Genomic DNA, 5,031 nt, shown 5'->3' on the forward strand with positions numbered 1-5,031 from the left:
TACTTAACTCCCAATCAGCAGCTTGGGTAAAGAAAGGCTCTTTACTACAGTAATCATGTTACCCCATGCACAAGGCCTATTCTAATATTAAAACTTAATCCTTATTCTTACATACATCCTCAAAAAATATTTGAGAAAATTAGTCAAATTAGCTGTATATGCTGCCCCCCCCAAAAAAAAAACCAAAAAAAACAAATCAACAAAAAGCCCAAGTATGACTTTTAGCACAGAGAACCATTCAAAGTACTCTAATTGCCTTCTCTCTCACTAACTGCCTTTAAAGAAGCTTCTTGGCGCTATCTCGGTCCAATTGAAGAAAATGATTAAAAGCATTATTTGCTCATTCTTTACTAGTATTTGTCTACTTAAAATACAGTGAATACTACCAAAACTAGCACAAGACATTTCTTATTATAGCTTATTTTCCTTTCATTAAAGTTGCCTTACCCATTTATGTGAACCTACTAAAATGCAACATTTGCATATTTTTAAAAGGAAAGACTTAAAATGCTATTTTCAATTACACTTCTAATCCTATTTGAATCACAATGTGAATATATTGACAAAAGAATTGTTCTTTCACAATCAACATGAACAATGAAAGAAAAAGCAAGTGTTCTGTGAGCTTAAGCACTTATGCCTTAAGTGTATAAAAATAGTAGTTCTCACATGTATTTAGGTGATGGAGTACCAGAAACATTTATGAAACATTTACATGGGCAACTTTTTATTTTTTTTTTAATTTATCTTTTTTTTTTAAGATTTTATTTATTTGTTTGACAGAGAAAGATACAGCGAGAGAGGGAACACAAACAGGGAGTGGGAGAGGGAGAGGGAGAAGCAGACTCCCCGCCGAGCAGGGAGCCCGATGCGGGACTCGATCCCGGGACTCTAGGATCACGACCTGAGCCGAAGGCAGTCGCTTAACCAACTGAGCCACCCAGGCGCCCATGGGCAACTTTTTAAAGAACATTTAATTTTATGTATCTGGAGCTGGTATAATTAATAGGTTTCAATTATTTAATAATTATAGAAGAAAATGTAAATTGAGTTAGTTTTCTGCAAACTGGAAAATAATTATTGCCTTCATTAATTTAATACTATGTTATAAGGAAACTCACTTATCTTAGATCATTTCTCCCCCACTAGAATGGCTATCATCAAAAAGACATATAATACCAAGTGTTGGTGAGGATATGGAAGAATTGGACTCCTCATACACTACACCACTGGTGGGAATGCAAGATATCGCAGCCACTTTGGAAAACAGTCTGGCATGTTCTCAAATGGCTAAATACAGACTTACCACATTACTCAGCAGTTCTGCTGCTAGGATTATATCCAAGAGAAAGAGAACCTATATTCACATAAAAACTTGTGTACAAATGTTCATAATGACATTATTTGTAATAGTCAAAAAGTGGAAACTCCCAATGTCCATCAACTGATGAATGGATGACCACAATGTGGTAAAGCCATACAATGGAGCAGGATTCCACTATAAAAAGGAATGAAGAACTAATACATGCTATGACATTGATAAACCTTGGAAACATGCTAAGTGAAAGAAACCCAGACACAAAAGGCCACATATTGTGTAAATCCATATGAAATGTCCAGAATAGGCAAATCAATAGGGACAGGGGCTGGCCAGAGACATGAAAGGAAGTGCCTGCTAATGGGCATTGGTTTCTTTGTGGGGTGGTAAAAAAAATCTCCTGGAATTATAGATAGGTGATGGCTATACAGCTCTGTGGATATACTAACAGCCACTGAATTGCACACTGTAAAAGGGTAAATTTTACTGTTTGTGAATTATACCTCGATTTTTAAAAGTCATGAATAAACACACAAAAAATACAGTTATTGACACTTATGGAGATATTAAATGAAGCCTATTTTAAATATTTTATCTATCATGAAAACTTACCCACCTATACATCTGTTAAGAAACTTTTTATGATGTAAACATTTCTATTAAAAAAAGTCACAACTGGCAGCCAATAACTTTTACCATGTTTCAATGTATCTGCCAAAAGTTTAGATTTAAAAAGACTTAAAAAGACGTGTTGCAAATTAAAACAAAACCAAGTATAGGATTACACCAGTTATCTGCATTATCTCTAGGGGTGGTTCATGAATCATTGGTACATTTTGAATACCGTAAAAGATCCTGATTACAGACTTACTTACACAAAGTAAATAACATAAATTTTTGACTCAATCAGATTTCTACCAAGAAGTCAATGACTGTTAATTTTTATTCTGTACCACAATAAATGTCCAAAACCTAATGTGTAAGCTTTTGTTATGTCTCAATTCTGTTAATTCCCTTCTGGAAAAAAGAATTCTACAGGAACTCAGAACAACTGTAGGTAATAACTTGAAATCTGATTAATTCAAATTAATATTACTGGAGGACTATATGAATTATTACTACATGAAAATAATAATGTGTGAATTATTAATATACTAAAATAACCTTACTATAGCTACTACAGAGAGTAATTCATTTTAATTCTAGCAAAGTATTTTCTGAATTGCCAAGCTAAGAACCTGCCTAGGTCTACCTCATTAAGTCAACAACCATTCTCTAAGCAGTTATGTCCACAATATTGCAAGGAATACAAAGATATTAGCCCCCAGACTCAAGGAGTCTGCAGTATAATACAAGATGAAAGTGAGCAGGTAATATAAACTGGGGACAGACTACAAATGTTGAGAATCTTATAATTTAACCTATAGGTAGTAAGGAAAGCATTAAATGATCTGAATCATCTACTCCTATGTTAGGCAAGGAGAGAAGAGGTACAGGAAGACCAAACGGGAGACTCACACAATAGTCTGGATGATGAGGATGAAGAATCTAAATTAAAGTAAGGGCAAGGGAAGGACAGATGAGGAAAGGCTCTCAAGTCTTATTTACGAGGTAGAATCAACAGGACTTGGGAGCTGCATAGAGAGAAGGCAATATCACCTAGAAATTAAGGCTTGCATATGCTTTGAAAACACTCCTGGGTGAGAGGTTTGGCTTCGACTCATTTCAGCTGTGTATGCTGGGCAATGACTTCATCTCTACGGGTTTCCGTTTCCTCTGTAAAATGGAGGTAATAATAGTGCTGACATATCATAGGGTTGTCATGAGGCTGAATTAGAAAAGAATGCATGTAAAGCACTTAGCACTGAGCCTGCTACATAGGATGACAAGGTTAACAGTAATCCCACTGACCAGGATAGGAAATACAGGAAGAACTGTAAATAGGGATAAGCGTGGAGATTAGCTAAGCATACTACATTTCTGCTTCCGGCCCAATCTGTAAGTCTAGAGAATGGTGAATACTACAACAGGATTTGTGAAAGTAAATTAAAATATAACTAAAGATTTCTAGCTATGAAAGGCCTTGAACACCTTGCTATCGGATTTGGACTGAATAAAAAATCTACTGTCTCCTAAATACAAAGTTTAGAGCTCATATAATATATGATGCCATTTATTTTCCAGGTGAGAAAATGAAGACCCACAAAATGAAGAAACATCCCAAAAGTCACACCAGTCATTGATATACATAGTGTGAGCACATTAATAAATTAAATGCTGGCTCTCTCCTCCTCCACATTCGACACACAGTTGCATCTTCTGGTGCAGTGCCAGCCGAGTCCCCAAGACACGACAGTGGAGTTTGGAGCAAATGGATTTGGCCATTTTGAGTGCCTGGTCACCAGGGCTGCTTTTAACTCTGGCAAAGTGGATACTGTCACCATCAATGAGCCCTTCATTGACCTCAACTACATGGTCTACATGTTCCAGGATGATTCCACCCATGGCAAATTCAACAGCACAGTCAAGGCTGAGAAAGGGAAATTTGGTTTTTCTTCGATGGAAAACCCATCTCCATCTTCCAGGAGTGATGTCCGGCCAACAACAAATGGGGTGATGCTGGTACTGAGTATATTGCAGAGTCCACTGGGGTCCTCACCACCATGGAGAAGGCTGGGGCTCACTTGAAGGGTGGGGCCAAGAGGGTCATCATCTCTGCCCCTCCTACTGATGCCACCATGTTTGTGATGGGCATGAACCATGAGAAGTATGGCAACTCCCTCAAGATTGTCAGTAATGCCTCCTGCACCACCAACTGCTTGACCCCTCTGGCCAAGGTCATCCTTGACAACTTTGCATCATGGAGGGACTCAAGACTTATGACTCCATGCCATCACTGCCACCCAGAAGACAGTGGACAGTCCCTCTGGGAAGCTGTGGCATGATGATCAAGAGGCTGCCCAGAACATCATCCCTGCTTCTACTGGTGCCACCAAGGCTGTAGGAAAGGTCATCCCTGAGCTGAAGAGAAAGCTCACTGGTATGGCCTTCTGTGTCCCCACCTGCAATGTGTCAGGCATGGATCTGCATAGAGAAAGCTGCCAAATACAATGACATTAAGAAGGTGGTGAAAGAGGCACTGGAGGGCCCCGTCAAGGGCATCCTGGACTACACTGAGGACCAGGTTGTCTCTTGCAATTTTAACAGTGACACCCACTCTTCCACTTTCAGTGCCAGGGCCGGCATTGCCCTCAATGACCACTTTTTCAAGCTCATTCCCTGGTATGAAAATGAATTTGGCTACAGCAACCAAGTAGTGGACATTATGGTCCTAATGGCCTCCAAGGAGTAAGAGACCCCCCTGGAACACCAGCCCCAGCAAGAGCAAGAGGAAGAGAGAGGCTGTCAGATGCTGGGGAGTTCTTGCCCCAACTCACCCCCTAACTGAGAATCCCCTGACCTCCACAGTTTCCAGTTTCTATCCCAGATTCCTAAAGAAGGGGAGGGGCTTGGGGAGTCCTACCTTGCCATGTACCATCAATAAAGTATCCTGGGGGCGCCTGGGTGGCTCAGTTGGTTAAGCAACTGCCTTCGGCTCAGGTCGTGATCCTGGAGTCCCGGGATCGAGTCCCACATCGGGCTCCCTGCTCGGCGGGGAGTCTGCTTCTCCCTCTGACCCTCCCCCTTCTCATGTGCTCTCTCATTCTTTCTCT

General features: G+C 40.1%; 1 pseudogene; it reads left to right on the forward strand.

Moving 5' to 3' along the window:
* Window positions 1-3,592: 3,592 nt before the first annotated feature.
* Window positions 3,593-4,670, forward strand: LOC135365283 (glyceraldehyde-3-phosphate dehydrogenase-like; annotated as a pseudogene).
* Window positions 4,671-5,031: the final 361 nt, after the last annotated feature.

This window comes from Mirounga angustirostris, unplaced genomic scaffold, assembly GCF_029215605.1.
Source record: "Mirounga angustirostris isolate CCGP_5_RB_7025 unplaced genomic scaffold, mMirAng1.0.hap1 SCAF_7, whole genome shotgun sequence".
In the NCBI taxonomy this organism is placed as follows: Eukaryota; Metazoa; Chordata; class Mammalia; order Carnivora; family Phocidae; genus Mirounga; species Mirounga angustirostris.